Source organism: Sceloporus occidentalis, unplaced genomic scaffold, assembly GCF_023333645.1.
Source record: "Sceloporus occidentalis isolate IW3139 unplaced genomic scaffold, rSceOcc1.0.p SCAF_1, whole genome shotgun sequence".
NCBI lineage: Eukaryota > Metazoa > Chordata > Lepidosauria > Squamata > Phrynosomatidae > Sceloporus > Sceloporus occidentalis.
Window position 1 is genome coordinate 111,996,060 of NW_028316981.1, and position 17,423 is coordinate 112,013,482.

Sequence of the window (17,423 nt, forward strand, 5' to 3'; positions counted from 1 at the left end):
CAATTTTGATGATCATGCTGTGTTTTTATTCTGCTATTGTTGCATTTTCGTTATCCAGTTGTTTTATTTTGTTTTGGTTGAATTTAAAATTGTATTCTACAATTGTAAGGACCATAGGAATGTAATGATAATACTGTGCTATGTATAAATCACATGAATAATCATGTACTTCTGCTCCTGAGCTCAAGTGAGTATGTATATTTTAGTGTCTACTAGACATTACAGTACAGATTAAGTGACTCTATAGAGGCAATGACAACCCTAAGTTTGCAACACCTGAGAAGAGTTGTTGATGACTGAGACTCTTGAAAGTCTCTCATTCATAGGGCGACTGTAAGTCAAGGCCAATGGGGTGACCTTAAGTGTAATCCATGAACAACATGACTTCTAGGGTTGAATACAGAAAAGAGTTCATGTATCTTTAATAGTTAACAGATCCTGAAGCAAACAGCTGTAGAATAACATTTGAATACACACAACAGTCTGAAGCTTTAAAACTGGAAAAAAAAATCATACATGTTCTTTAATTGTGCTGTTGTTTCTGTGTGCTTTCAAGTCATTTCCAATTTATAATGACTCTAAAGCAAGCCTATTGTGGGGTTTTCTGGGGCTCAGAGTGTGTGACTTGCCCAAAGTCACTCAGTGGGTTTCAGTGGCTGATTAGGGATTTGAATCCCATTCTCTGGAGTCCTAGTCCTATGTTCAAACCACTCCCTCACAGTTTCTCTGTTTTTCAATAGGGCACATTAAAATAATATACTGAGTTTTAAAATTAAATAATTCCTCCATTGAAAAGATTAGTGGGAGAAAATAAATGCAATTCTTACAACACTTGGTGTATTAGGGACAACAAGCCCTGAAAGTATATGCCTTGAAAGTATCCTGTCCTGTCTCCACTTAAACCGAAGCAAAGATGAGTGCTATTTCCATTGTAAGGATGCCAGCTAATGAGAACCCTACTGACTAGTGGATCCTGCTTTTTGTCTGTCAAAGTAGCCTATTTTCTTTTCCATCCACTTCATACCTTCTCCATCCAGTCTGGACTGGCAACAATTTTAGTTATTCAAATTGTATAAATGGATTAAGAGTATGTAAAATGGTGACACTGACACATGTGACAGTGAAACTGGAAGTAAACTGAAATTGCTGGTATGCTGAGTTTTGCATTTTCCTCTATGTGTTTCCTGATTACACTGTAAACTGTAATGATCTAACATCATAGTTTAAGTAATGACCATGTGTGACTGGGTCTTTTATGTGACTGAGTCCCATATTATTTCTTCCTTAAACTAGGATATTTTCCTCCACTCAAGTCAAGTCACCAGGTTGACTAAAGTTCAGAATGTATTATTATTATTATTATTATTATTATTATTATTTATTTACATCCTGCCTTCCTCCCAGTACAGGGACTCAAGCAGGCTAACAAATCTAAAACAGTCCAAGTTAAAACACTACAAAATATGTAAAATAAAAAATAATTAAAAAATTAAAAAATAAAAATGTTACATTTTTGACACTCAAATCCATTTCTCTATGTCCCTGACTGTTGCAGTGACAAAGGATGGCATCTCTCCTCTAAATGCCTGTTGAGTCGGTAATGGTCTGGATGAGGGAAAACAAACTCAAGCTGAATCCAGAGAAAATGGAGGTGCTCATGATAAGGACTCCTGGTCCAGGGATGGAGATTTATCAACCAGTCCTGGACGGGGTCACACTTCCCCTAAAGGACCAAGTTCACAGTTTGGGAGTACTCCTGGGCTTGTCTCTACAGTTGTCATCTCAGGTGGAGGCGATGGCCAGGAGTGCTTGGTACCAACTTCGGTTGATACACCAACTTCTTGCCCAGAGGGACCTTGAAGCAGTAGTACACACACTGGTAATCTCTTGTCTTGATTTCTGTAACACGTTCTGCATGTACCAAGTTCAGAAGCTTTAATTGAGACAAAACGCTGCAGCCAGATTGGACACAGGAACATCAAGATCTGACCATATTATTCCAATATTAAAATCTCTTTATTGGCTGCCGGTTAGCTTCCTGGCGCAATACCAAGTGTTGATTACTACCTTTAAAGCCCTACATGACTTGGGCCTGAGTTACTTAAGGGAACACCTCTCCCTACACAATCCGCCCTGCACTCTTAGAACATCAGGGAAGAAACTACTGGAACATACGAAAACTAGACTAACTACAACTTTCCATAAAGCATTTACAGCCATGGCCCCTAACTTATGGAACAACTTACTGCAAGAGATTCATCTCATTACCACCTTAAAAGCCTTTAAAAAGGCACTTAAGACAGATCTCTTTCAGCGGGCCTATCCACCTGACCTTTTATAGCTGATTTTATGGAACATTCCCACTCTGACTTGATAGCATGGAAAATTGACGATGATTTGACCTTTTTAATAACTGGTAGTAATATTGCTGTTGTTTTACTGACTGTATTTTTAGATAATATTGTATTTTGTATTGTATTGTGGTTTTTATTTTTTGCTGTAATCCCACCTCGATCTGCAAGGAGAGGTGAGAAATGCAAATAAAATTTATTATTATTATTATTATTATTATTATTATTATTATTATTATTTCTTTAAAATGGAAAGTTTAAAACTCTTTAAAACATAAACAAAACAGCATCCATTTCATGCAAAAGCCTGGTGGTATCAAAACGCCTTTACCTGCCACTGGAAGGACAGCAGGGATGGAGCCATCCTAGCCTCCCTAGGGAGGGAATTCCAGAGCTTGACAGCAGCGACTAAAAAGGTCCTTTCTCTTGTTCCCACCAAACGTGCCTGAGAGGGTGGTGGGACAGAGAGAAGGGCCTCTCTTGATGACCTCAACATTCTGGGGGTCTTGTACAGGGAGATACGAGGACCCAAGCTGTATAGGGCTTTACTGGTCAAAACCAGCACTTTGAATTGTGTCTGGAAACGGACTAGCAGCCAATGGAGCTGCTGCAACAAGAGAGGTGTATGCTCCCTGTAGCTAGCTCAAGTTAACAGCCCGGCTGCAGCTCTTTGGACCAACAGAAGTTTCTGAGCACTTTTCAAAGGCAGCCCCATGTAGATTGCATTACGGTAATCCAAATGGGATGTAATCAAGGCATGTACCACCGTGGCCAGCCCTGACTCCTCCAGGAATGGGTGCAATTGGCACACGAGTTTTAGCTGTGCAAAGGCACTCCTGGTCACCTGGGTTTCCAGGTACAGTGCTGAATCCAAAAGTATCCCCAAACTATGAACCTGAGTTTCCAGGGGAGTGTAACCCCATCTAACACAGGCTGAATCCCTATTCCCAGAACTGTCTTTTGACTGACCAGGAGTGCCTCTGTCTTGTCTGGATTGTAATGGACTGCCTTGGCCCTGGGCCTGACTTAGAGGCACAGTCAGAGGACTCAGATTCTGAAGATATGGAGGAGACTGAGACAGAGGCAGATCTGGGGCTTCCCAATCATGTTTTAGGCCATACTTCTATAAAGCAGTTAATAGTATGTATTATGATTGAACAACTGGTGTAAAAATGTCAAATGGATGTTAAAAAGTGAAGGCTCATGAGAAATTCAAGTGTGTGAGTGTGCTTACAAACAGGATCCTAATGGGATTTCAAACAAATCTCTCTCTGAAAAATTCATAGCATGTAATCCAAAATATATCATGATAGAGTCTTTGTTAGGAATGTATCTCCATGGAAACATTCCAGGAGATGGTAAAGTTTGCTTTCAGATTCTATTATTTTATTTAACTCTATGGATTCAAAGGAATGTTTTACATGAGAAAGAATATTTGATAAGTATATCCCAAAATTCTGTTGAGAACTCCAAATTAGAAAAAAAAAACCCTGTCATTTAAGAACTTTATTGCAAAGGTAGCAGCTCTTGTTGTAAAATGGGAATATTAAATCATGTGGGATTGCAGCAAAAGACATAAAACTTTAAGCTAATGTCATTCATAACACTACAAAGCAAAAGAAATTACAGGCCTTTGATATAAGAAAACACATCTCCAGCAGTGTCTGTCATTAATAAATTGTCATATAAATTTTGTCAGGATGATAGGTGTTTTTTTTCAGCTATTCAAAACATAAAAATATACTATGTACATTTCTAATGATCATTTTGAGTTGTGTTTTGATTTTTAAAGAAGTCACACAGTTAAGTAGATTGCCTTTTACATTTTCTCCGACCAGTCAGAGTAGATTGTCATATCATGAGTGAATATTAAAGTTTCAATTTCTTCCATGTGATGTTTTGGGGAAATATGTCCAATGTGCTCAAAGAAAATGTGAGCAAGCCATGATTTCTGTCTGTACACTTCTTCTTAGTGGTAGCTGCTGGGTCCAACATGAGTAGGCTGGCCAGGCTACTCCACATTTTAGGTCACCCTTTAAAGAAGTGATTCAACATGTTCTGACTCTGTTTTGGAAATAGGCTTCAGAAAATGTAATAGTTCCGTCGAAGTCTGTATTAAAACCCAGAGTAAATTCATCACCCTCTGATATGAGAGCTACCATCCTTTGTCAGCGCAACTGCTGGGGTCCAACAACCCTTGTCAGCAACTCAAACGAGTCCTGGGGTTAAATCAGACCCTTGGAGCAGAGCTGGCAAATTTCCAGAAGCCGAAGCGTGGCTCCCAGAGTCCAATTGGGATGACAGCAACTGGATGTCTTCCAGGAACTGCAGCAATGCAGGAACCTCCAGGGACACACAGCAAACTGATGCTGTAGCTTCTTCTGATAAACCACCAGAGAAACAAAAGTCCCCAAAGTGCTCTTTATTAACAGTGCTATAATACAAAACTAGATCTCTCAAACTCCAAAACATACCAATCCAACTCCTACTTCAAACCCACACCACACCCTTGCAACCCCTGGGTTTATGTAGACTCCAGACCATGTGGTCTCCCAAAACCAGTGAGTTCAGGTGTGTAGCCATGTCATGTGTCTCCTGTGCAATACAGACACATCCATGGCTACGTGCATTTGGACATTGAAGTGTCCTTGGCCCAATGAGCATCAGCTGTGGATGATCAGCCTTGCCACTGTGCTGAATGCTCATGGCCAAACACACACACACACACACATCAAGCATTTCCCTGTGTGCTGTGTTTTAACCCTTCAAATCCTGACATCCTTTACTGCTTCTCCTTTAAAGAAGGGCTTGGTCTGCAGTAAAAGAAATTGAAGCATCAGCTCAGTCAAAAACAGAGGAGGAAATAAATAAATAAATACTGGGCTTGCTAAAGCAAAGGGATTATGTGAAGAAATCGTGTGAGCATTCTAGCTTGGGTTTGAGGGCCTAAGAGAAATGAATATAATTTAATTTTTATATCAAACAGGACTTAGGTGTCTTTGTTCTTAACTTGATTCGAATCATCTTGAGCCCTATCATAGGAGACAGGTGGGATATAAATAAAATAATACATAATAAATAACTAGAATGCTAAATGATTTTTTGGAAAGGAGAGCTGTATATGAGATTCAGATCCCATGTATGCTTACAGTTGTGTCACATGTCTTTCACATTGATTAGTTGATCCTCTGGGATAATTATTAATTTCTTACAGCAGGTCAAATGGTCAAATGCATGGATTCTTTAATTGAGACTGAGACTTCAGCTCAGCCTTACATTCTTCATTTGTGACTTTGAAAAAAAATAGCTTACCTTTCTGTAGCTCTGAATTCTGTTTTGAGCAGCATCCAGGTAAAGATTCGTAAGAAGCTTTCAAACCTGGCACTTGGAACAGTGTTCCTTTGAACACAATGTCCTTGAACACAGAAATGTCTAACAACAATGCTGGAAATCTATACCCATAGAATTGCACTAGCACTATCTGTCATGTACTTGGTAAACCAGGGGTTCCCAAGGAATGCCAACATGCACTAGACATAGAGGGATGATATAGCTATCATGAAACTAGCATGACAGCCCATTCCACCATGAATTTGTCAAATCCCTATTTAAATGTGTTTAGAATGAAAGCCTTCACTACTGTGGTGTAGAATTCTTCAGTTTAACTCAGGCTACTTCCACACAGCAGGAATAATTCAGTTTGACACCACTTTAACTGCCTATTGGGTGTTTCTCTATGGATGATAACTCACTGTGTTAAGCTGAATATGGATAAAACAGAGATCCTGGCCTTTCAGCCTGATAACCCAGTAGCTCCACTTTCATTGTGTTTACAGGGTTTTGCACAGTGGCTGCTGTCTCAGTTGCTGGGAATCTTGGAGTCCTGTTGGATTATCGTTGTCCCTATATCCCTTTATCTGGGCAACTGCTAAGGCATGTAACTTCCATTTTTGAACATCTGTAGGATCAGTAGGTTTTTGACAGTTGAGACTCTCCATTTGCTTGTCCAGACCTAGTTATTTCATGCCTAAACTATTATAATAGCTGGCTTTGCCTTCTTGCTCTCTTACCCCTCTAGTTTTAACCAGAACAGTGCTATCTGGGATGTCTTAAATCTCCCCAAATACTCACATGTTTCATCCCCTCATAGGTCCCTCCACTGGCTACCAGTTGGGACCAAGTCTCATTCAAAGCTTTAGCCCTAGGCTCTGCACTTTAACCTTCTAAAGCTAGTATGGTATGTACCAACTAGAAATTTAAGCTCTACAGACAAAAGATCATTGGTGGTCCACCAATGCTTACAGCTCGGTCAAGGCTGCAAGTCTTTCAGGATCCGGCTGTGCATTTGTGGAACAGTCTTCCTTTGCAACTCTGGTTGGAGGAGGATTTAACCCACTTTTGTAAAGAGTGGAAGACCTTCCTCTTAGCAATAGCAATAGCAAGTATATTCCTATACTGCTTATCAGTGCACTTAAGCACTCCCTAAGCAGTTTACAACGTGTAAGCTAATTGCCCCCAACCAATTAGGTACTCATTTTAGTGACCTATGGAAGGATGCCAGGCTGAGTTGACCCCGGAGCCCCTGGCTTATATTGAACTCACAACCGTGTGGTTAATGAGTGAGTGGCTGCAGTACTGGCATTTAACCATTGCACGACCAGGGCTCCTCTTCAATTCATTGGATTAAGTTGTGAGTGTCCCTGAGGTGACCAACCAATGAAGATTTTGTTTTTGTTTTTAGCATACTAGTATATTTTAGTATTTTAATATTTTTATCATTTTATAGTATTATGTCTTATCATTTGTTTTTGATTGTTTATATTCTGGTGTACCACCCTTCAGTGAAAAAGATGTTATAAATAAGCATGATGATGATGATGTTGATGATGTTTTCGGCACAAGAACTCTCTGACAGAGAAGGTTAAATGCCTCACAGAACTACAGTTCCCAGACTTCTATAGTATTGAGGCATGACACTTAAAGTGGTGTCAACCTGGATTGTCTCTGCAATGTGGATGCAACCCTAGTGCCATATGAAGAATGTTGCTGCTCTCCTTCTAAATGGATGGAAAAGGGGCTTTTGTCACATCATCTCTTCTCAAGGGGGAAGGGGGAAGGAAGATGATTGGCTATCTTGCTTGCCTTGAAGTACTCAGCCAATGATGGGGCTGCCACACAGGAGTGGACTCTGCAATGACAGTCCTCATGCCCATGTAGCAATTCAGTGTGAGCTTTTCTGTGGCATCCACCCTTCCACTCTTTAAGATTTCATCATGGGCTTATTCAATCACAATATACGGATGTAAACAGGAATTTTTGAGAGCGGGGGTTGTCACAATTGGCTGGACTGCCTCTTTTTTCACCTATGTTTATGTTGTACCTTTAGAGGGACACTTCATCATACTTTACAGAAAATCTTGCTATTTTGTCTCCTGTTTAATTTGGCTCATGTTATTTCTTTGCATGTATCTAATTGACTTTTCTTCACTGGGTAGGATTATCTCTCTGAATTTGACTAATTGGACTTCCATTTGAAGCTAGAAATCACAATGCTATCCAAGATAGGTTTGCAAATTTGGCTCACCTTTGAGGCATCATTTGATGAAGCATTTGTCAACATGGAGGAATCCTCATAGTTGTCCAGCAAGTGGACCACCTTTGGAATGTGTTCTTGGACTGACATATGAATCACAACCAGGGCTAGCCATCTGTCATACAGCAGTCAAGAACTTCCCTCTGTGTATCCAGTCAGCAAATTTGGCTATGGTAGGACATGATGGGACACTTTTTCATATGCACTTTTTAGTTGAGATGTTTCACTCTCAAATGGCCCTTATGAGATGATCTCTGAGACTGTAGTGTTTGATTTTAGGGTAGCTAACTGTTCTCCATATTGTAGAAGTTTGATTTAAATAATAATAATCTCTGTTTCTCTTTATTTAAACCCAGTTTCCCCTATATTCATTTGGGGGGGGGGGTGAAGGCAATGTCTTCTTATGTCTTCTGGATACTCCTCCATTCAGTTTCAGTAGATGACCCTGACTTCTGCTGGAGAAAAGCTTTTCTTTTTCCTTTCTTCCACACTGTGCATAGAGTTATACACTTCTACAGTATCTTCCCTTGTAAGTTTTTCTCAGGCTCAACAGCCTCACCATTCTGCATGAGAGCTTGCTTCTAACTTCATAAATAATTTGGATTTGGGAACATGAATGTTAATGACCTAATTGAAAATTCTTAATGGCCTAATTGAAAATATATGCTTCAGGGCCACCCGTAAGATGTTAGAATAAAACGTTAAATTAGAGTCAGCATCCTAAAGTGTAGAATGAATTGTCACTTTCAGGGCAACTTTGAAATTAGTTGAACATAGAAAAACAGGGTCCAGTAGTTAAAGCTGCTACACAGCATTGTTGTTACCTCTTGCCCAATAAAAGCATCTTGTTGTAAGTGGGATCGATATCCATTCTGCTTGTAAATTGTACATCAAGGATGGGAAAAACACTTACTTTTATATTAGCATGCTGGATAGATCAGGATGTTCAATACAAATACAAATGTTTGCTGTACAACTATCTCCTGGAATCCTATACCCTTTCATTTTAAATAAAAGAAAAGCTGTTTGAATAATACTTAGACAAGCATACCTTCTTGATAAACAATGCTTTGCCATTCATTTGGTAAGAACCCTTGTCGCTGATCTATAGCATCTGTTTAAGCATTACTTTGAGTTACTATGGCTGCAAATAATTATTTTCGAGTCAAATAATGAGTTGTACTAACTTGACCAATAAGAGAGCTCCTAATGGAGCTGCAGAACTGTAGCATCACTGAAGTAACTACCATGATCAACTCTAGTAAGGAGAAGAAAGTGAGTCATTAAGTGCTTCAGTTTGTGCATGTATCTCTGTTGACGTTAAGTGGACTGAGAGTGCTTGTGTGCCCCTAGGACTGGAAATTAAGAATTGCTATTTATAGTCTATTTAGCTAGTTTCAAAGCAGTTCTAGTAAGAAGTCACAGGAGTGCACTGTTCCATTCATCCAAATAAAACCAGAATAGTGAATAAAGCCTGTAAAGGGGATTAAAATCAAAGGAACATATGGCACTGTGGTGATGGGGAATCAGAAAAGAAGAGGACTCCAGTATTTTCAGATTGTTTCCTGACACTTACACCAGTTCATAGACATCTGTTTGTTGTGCAACTGAGTCCTCTATCCTTCATTTAATGCTGCTTTTTACTGGTAGATTAGTACATGGATGTCTTCATCCATAAGGTCATGGGTGGAGTTGATCTGACCATGCTATGACTGAGGAGAATGTGTGTGAGAATGAAAGATTATCTGACTTTTCTCATTATCTGTGTGGTGTGGATATATTTTCTGTCACTGTTGAGAGAGTTTATGCATGTATTAGAATTGAACAAACTGATAAAATTGTGCAACATGTAGATTTCTCAAACTACATAGCTAAACTACAGTCTGTGCTACTTTGCTGCATGGACTTTTAAAAATCAGAATGCTGTGTTTCAAATCTAGATTAGTGCAAAGATATTATGTACAAACATCTGAAACCTTAGGATACACACATACATGAAAATATATCATTATTTAGTTCTCACTCTGGAAGAAATATATCAACCTGTTTGTCAAAACATCCAATCTTGTTGAGAATGAGTTATGTAATAAGATTACTTCATGTTCCTATAGCTTTTGATATGATATTGGACAACCCTATAATGTTGTTATAAATTGAGCCACTGGGTGACCCTAGGCAAGTCACACTCTCTCAGCCTCAGGGAATGGCAATGGGAGTCCTCTCTGAAGAAGCCTGCCAAGAAAACCTGACAGATTTGCCTTAGGATCACCATAAATAAAAAATGACTTGGAGGAAAACAACCACCACCACCACCACCACCACAACAACAGACTTCATGGTCAGAGGCTGTCTCTGGCTGTAATCAGCCTAGCACATGGGTCTGGACATAGCATTGATTCAGTCATGAGAGGAAAGATCTGAAAATTCTATCAAATTATTTGCAGGTGAGGTTTAGTTTTACAATCAGATAGTCTCCCTTGTAGAGGTGGATCATCTTAGTAGGCTGGATGATGACCAATACAATGGATGAAGACCTATAATGTCATGTAAGATAGAAGATGTGTTGTCAAGTGGATTCTATTTTCAGGAATTAGACTCGTGGCCTTCTCTGGATAGGGTGGAATTCCTCCCAACTGACTAGGTTCGTAGAGTGAAGACAGATACTTAACTATCATTGTTACTGGAATCCTACATAGACTTGTTGATTAAAAGAACCTTTTATCAATTTCAGTTAATATATCAGCTAGAACTAATTCATGGAGAGGGATAATCTTGTCACATTTGCAATCTCAGATTTCTGCAACAACTTTACTTGGAAATTCTCTTGAAACTAGACCAGCAACTACATCTAGTGCACAACTCAGTTGTTACATTGCTGAATGGGGCAGCTCGCCACAAACATAATGCAGTACTTTTCAAAGAACAACATAGAATGGCAATATGTTAAAATAGATACAAGGTTCTATTATTATCACTCTATTCTAAACAGCATTCATAAGCCTTAATAGTTTGAGGCAAGACTATTTCAGAGAATGTCTGCTTCTAAATCAACCTGTTTTGTTTACTGAGGTGGCCAAATCAAGGTCTTCTGATTATGCCATTGCCTTTCCATCTAGACTTCCAAGAAATAAAAAGGAAGGCCTTTTATGCTGCAACAGCAAATCTTTGATATGCTGTTTTCCTTGTAGTAAAAAAAAATGTACCACCCTTGATATTATTTCAGAATCTGTTAATAATGTATTGCTTTGCTAACTATTTGCTGATAATACCTAATCTGGTCATGTTGTTTTTGTTGTTTTTTCATTTGCACAATAATTTGCAAATTACAGTGCAATTTTTTCCCCATTTCCACAGTAATTTTATTGTTTTCCACTACATGTCTGGCTGAATAGTGTTTTGGTTTTTTCCAGAAATTGTGGGTTTGGGGTGAGAAAACAGTATTCTTACTGGACAAGAAAACCTTGGAGACAGTGGTTTCAGGAACAAAATTTGAGAGCTGGGCAACTCTTTCATTTCTCAATCACCCCCCTCCCCCCGTTGTTATGCAACTGAACCAAAACACAAAATTTGCAACTAATGCACATTTGGCAAACCCTTTTCTTTTTCTTCTTCTTTTTTTGTTTGGGAAATGAATTCTTCTCTTTCCAATGTGAAGTTGAAGGCTTTCATGGTTGGCATCCTTAGCTTTTTTGTGAGTTTTCCAGGTTTTGGAAACGTCAGGAATAAACTCTTCTAGAACATGGTCACATAGCCTGGAAAACGTACCAAAAAACCATCTTCTCTTTCCATCTGTAAGTTTTATCAGTTCTAAATTCAGAGTATAAATTCAAAAGTTTCTAGCAGATCTTAAGTGAAATGTGGGCAAACTGAATCTCCCTACAGCTGCTTATGTAATCTGTGATACATCCAGACCTGCTACACAATGATAATTCTGGTAAAAACAGGGTGCAATTGCCACTACTGGAAGCTTTCAACAATGATAATTCACCTTTTGAACAGGCTGCATGACATTTTTTGCAGTCTGTTTGCTGCTCCAGAGGTTCCAGAAAAACCAATTTGCACCACATCCAGAGTAGTTGTCCATCCTGTTCTGAGGTTTCTGGACTTAGTACAGAGGTGGTCCATTGTACAGCACATTGCAGAAGTGCAGCCTTTAGACTACCAGCACATGTAGTAACATATTTAGGTCCTCCAACTCTAGGAAGGGGTGAAACTAACATTACAGCCAAAGGTGATAATAAGCAGCCCTGGCTCACAAATCACATCTATATGAGTTGTCCTGTGGATTAACAGATACAGAAGCATTCCCAGGCTGTGAACACTTCTCAGGGGAAGTGAAACCCCATTCAAGACTGGAATACATACCTCCAAACCCAGACTAGGATCCTATGTCTTGTCTGGATTCAGTTTCAGTTTAGTTTTCCTCATCCAGCCCATTACTTCTTCCAGGCATTCATTCAGAGGAAACACACTATCCTTAGCTAAGGATGTTTTTGAAGGCACGGAAAAATATATTTGGGTGTCATCAGCATATGCCCCATCTGTGAAAAAAGCTTCAAGGTGAACTGCTGAAGGCTGTAAAATTGGATTCAGCAGGAAGAGTGCCTGAGTTATGCTCTGAAATGATAACAGCATCACAGGTGTGGCCTTCTGCATGTGTGGGTCCTGAAACCAATTGCAACAAGCCCATGTTTCTCATGGATGTCATGAACTCCTGAATTGGTCTCAAATAGGATGTTGAAATCACCCAAAATCAAAAAGTCTGGGTGAATCCAGTACCAATTCTGAGATCAGTTCTCAGAGCTTGGCCAGGAAGTCTGTTAGACCTTAGGGTATGGTAAGCTGTCAGAATCTTCAACCTATTCTTGATCTTCAAGCTTAGGTAGACACACTCAGTGCATTTCAGCTCTTTAATAGATACTCTTTATAGACCACAACTACTCTGTCCCACACCCAGTTTTCTTCACCTGTTCACTAACAAAGTACTCTGTTGGGGGAGTACCATGCTGGGCCACTATAATCTCCCTACCAACTTTCTGTAAAGCATGCCAGGTCAGCATTCTCATCAATAAGGAGATTATAGTTTGTATGCCCTTTATTTTCAACTGATTTGGCATACACTGATGAGATCTTTGTGGTTGTCTTGGTTCACTCACCAAGATCTCAAGGATAATATGAAGGAAAGAGGTATTAAATATATTTCCTTCCTCTGTATTGCTACATCACTGTACCATTTCCATATGTCTGTCTGCCCCAAACAACATGAATTGTAATCTCATTTCCTTTACACATTATACTTATCTCAACAATAAACAAACCACAATAAATGCAGATTACACAGTTAACTGTAACAATTAATAACACACTGGCACAAATAAAAAATCACTAGACAATGGTTCCCAATTTGTACGTTCTGGGTTTATGGAACTGAGTAGTTGTCTATTTCAGCATAACCTTACCCACACTAAAATAACACCATATAGACAACTAGATGGTACCAGGTTGTGTTCTCCCACCACTGGCTGGTCTTATAGCTGCCAATCTCACTACCAACTGGTTTATTAGTATTATAGTAAATACTATCTATATAAAAGTATCCAATCATGTAAAATTCTCTAATAATGTACTGAAAGGATTCCAGTATACAAAATACAGTGCAGCACATCACAGGACATAATTAACGTCAACCCTTCTTATCCACAGATGCAACCATCTATGGCTTGAAAATATTCCAAAGACAAAGAAATCCCCAAAGGCAAACCTAGAATTTGTTATTTTATATAAGGGGCACCATTTTACTATGCCACTGTATTTAATAAGACTTGAGTAATCATGGATTTTGGGATCTACAGGAGTTGTAGAAGCAAACCGCAGTGTATACCAAGAACCCTTTGTAAAACTCTTCTCTTGCTTCAAACCAACCACTCCAATCAATTAGACCTCTATTGTGATTGCAACACCACAGTCTCTCCGTAATTTCATGCTCCTTGCTTCCAGCCTCTCCTCAGTCAGTAAATAATGTGCAGTTAAAATAAGACACTGTCCAGACTCCGAAAGAGCACTGACTTGGACTTCTGTTGGTAATATAGTCTGCTGGCCTCTCAAATTAGGTAGACCTTTAAAATACAAACACACAGAAATAACCTTACTCTTTTTGACCTGCCCCACGCCCAGTTCTCTCTCACACACATTCCCCAGTATCTAGTCATCTTCTTTGCATTGGAGGGTGATAAAATCCATGTGTGTGTTTTAGTCTGTTAGTCCTTAAGCTTAGTTACACCCCTCTAGTCCCCCTTAGACTGCTTAGAAGAAAAGTTTTAACTTCCATACTGTTCCCAGTGGCAGAATTTGGAAGCTTATGTACACTTGTGTCAATCGCTGAAACAGGATTTCTTTTCATCCATAACAAAATATATGTTCTAAATGTATCTGGCCTTTTCAAAAATGTCTTTTTTTAAATTGCACATGCCCATATTATAACAGAACTAATAAGCTTATTGCACAGGCCCTGGGGAACGCGACCGGAGTGTAACAGAGGGAGAGGGAACGGAACAGAATGGGGAAATAATGCATATTACTGCACGGGAGAATGCCGCCGATGCTGCTGGAAGTCCCCGATCCATTCCCCATCCGTCCCACAGCAGCCAATTTTCAAGAACGATTCTGAACAGTTCTTGAAAATCAGCTGCTGTGGGATGAATGGGGATCGGATTGGTGACTTCCAGCAGCATTGGTGGTGTTCTCCCATGCAGTAATATGCATTATTCCCACTCCGTTCCATTCCGTTCCGTTCCGGTCACGTTCCCCAGGGCCTATGCGATAAGCTTATATATTTTAAACTTGGATGATTTTCAAAACTGCTTACCTGATCAAAATAATGTGTTTGTCTGTGTGAGATTCTTTTCAAAATGTTCTGAACACATGTAGCTGTTTTGCTGCATCTTCAGTACTACTCCTTATGTTTAGCTTTAATGAGCAATTAGGACACTTCTATTGAAACTGCTAGTGTTCTGTTTTCCCTAAACCAAATATTATGGAAGAGCAACACTTCAGTAAAATAGAAATTTTATAGAATGACCTTGTAAGGTTACAATTCTATATGTATTTACCTGGAAAGATGTATTACCCCCCCCCCCCCCCAAAAGAAGGAATTGCTTTAGAGTAAGTCAGTTTACTGTTGTGCTCTCAACTCCTTCATTTATTATAGTATATTCTAACTTTTTAGTTGTCTAGTCTAACTCTTTTGTAAATAATTTATACTTGTCTTGGTGAGCCAGCACTACCTCTAGGTGGGCAGGAGTTAAAATTTTGTGTGGGTAGGAGTTAAAATTGCATTTAGATCAAGGGCATCTCTTTCCATGACTGACAGTCAAGAAGCATACCCTGAAGGAATTTGGATCTGTAGCTAATTCCTAAGGGTCACATCCCTAGTTTTCCATTTATTCACCTGTGTGTCAGGACTTGCCAGAGTATGCATGTCTTATTAAGCAGGATTTTGACTCTTCAATTTCATATTTCTTTCCCCTCATAGTCCTGATATATGACACTCATTAATGCTAGAATGGAATACATAGACACAGAAAGAAAAACAAATATTGTGATCAGTGACATGCTATGTTATGGAAATAGAAATTATTTACTTTCATTTTATTGTGAGTATCATTATGAAGAATGTGTTTAAGAAAAGTGCACAACTGATTTTATCCATGTAATTGCATATCACACATAAAAACAGAGAATGAAAACAGCCAACTCTCAATTTATTTTGTTGTGGCTTGAAGTCATCTGCATTCTACTGGCTAGGAGAATCGGCAACTCAAAATAATAAATGAAAAAATAAATGAAAATCCAGTGATATTTTTGATACAAGAAAATTTTAGAACCCAATTTCTTCCTAGTACCAGAGGTTGAAATGACACAACACATATCAAATATTTTTAGACAAAGAAGAGGATCATTATCACCATCATCATCAATACAGAACAATTGACTTATACATATAAAAAAACTAAAACTATAATATAAAATGTATAGAAAGAAAATACTGTAGTAGAAAAAAGTCTTCCACTGTCAGGTATATGAGATTTTTGGATGGAGCCCAAGGGCAAGAGAATTGCCTTTGGTCCCATCCAAAAAGCAACTTACATGTATGTAAACTGTACTGATGCATTTATAAGTCACTAATAGGATGCTGACTTACATGTGTTAGTTTGCCTACCCAATGCCAGGCTGCTTCAAATACTTTAATGTAACTGCTACTGTCAGTACTTTCTGCATTTAATGCCCCTCTGATCTTGCTGTCAACAAGCACTTACCACAACTATCTTTTATGTGTATCTGTACCTTACATTATTGGATAAAATTCCACACATCTGACAAAATGGGCTGTAGTTCACAAATCCAACTCATCTCTCCCCCCTCCCCCCCTTTCCCCTAACCTGAGGAAACAAAACTTAATCCATGCTTAATGATAAAGATGATTGCAGTGGTCTTTGGAGATAACTAAGCTCTTACATATTTTCCTCTAGTGTTATGCTAGTTCTTATGTCATTAGATGTGCTTCTAGTTCTGACACTATTTTGGATGGGACAAGTTATAAACAGGGAAGCATTTCATAATTGTCACTTAATACAGAGGGTCAATCTTTTGTGGACCAGAAGGAGCTTGTAACCATCAAAAGTACTTTCATCCATTGTGGAGATATGACACTGGGGGCAGGCAGGGACAATATACAGATATAACATATAGATGCTGTATTTCTTACTTCTGAGCCCAATTCAACTTACTGATCTTGATGTACAAAGGGTATCGGCCCAGTATACTTGATGGAAGTCCTCTCTATCTCTAACACCCTTTGTCTCTGAGGATTAATTGAGAGACTGTTCTGAAAGTACCTTTTATCAGTCCTTCAAGGAGTGTGAAAAATACAGTAGGGCCCTTTTAGTGGTGATATAAATGCATTGTGAATTGTATTGGTAAGAGAGATCCACAGTGTGAAAATATTTTGAGTCCAGTACAAATTCTTCCCATCAAGTAAGATATTTAGTAATTGATGATGAATTGAAGACTACTTATATTATATTTTTCTAGTATTACTGACAGACGGTATTTTATTCTGCCTTATTATTATGTTTGCTCATAGTAATATATCCTGACTTCAAATGTATGAAGGGGTCAAACTGGAGGATGCTGCTATGATGACAGAACTTCATCCTTGTAGTATGATCTTAGCCTACAGTAATTAGGTTCAATTCCTCACTTTTTCAGAAACCAGCAATGTGTAGACATATATCTCTAGATATTATTATTAAGTAATTGTGCCATGTGATCATTTCGATAATACAATTTGCAATACAGAAAGTATGTCATTTCACATCCTGTACAATGGGGAGATTTTTAATTACTGAATCTAAATTATATATATTCTAAATTATATTCTATTATATTCTAACCACATAGTTGCAATATATTGCAAATAT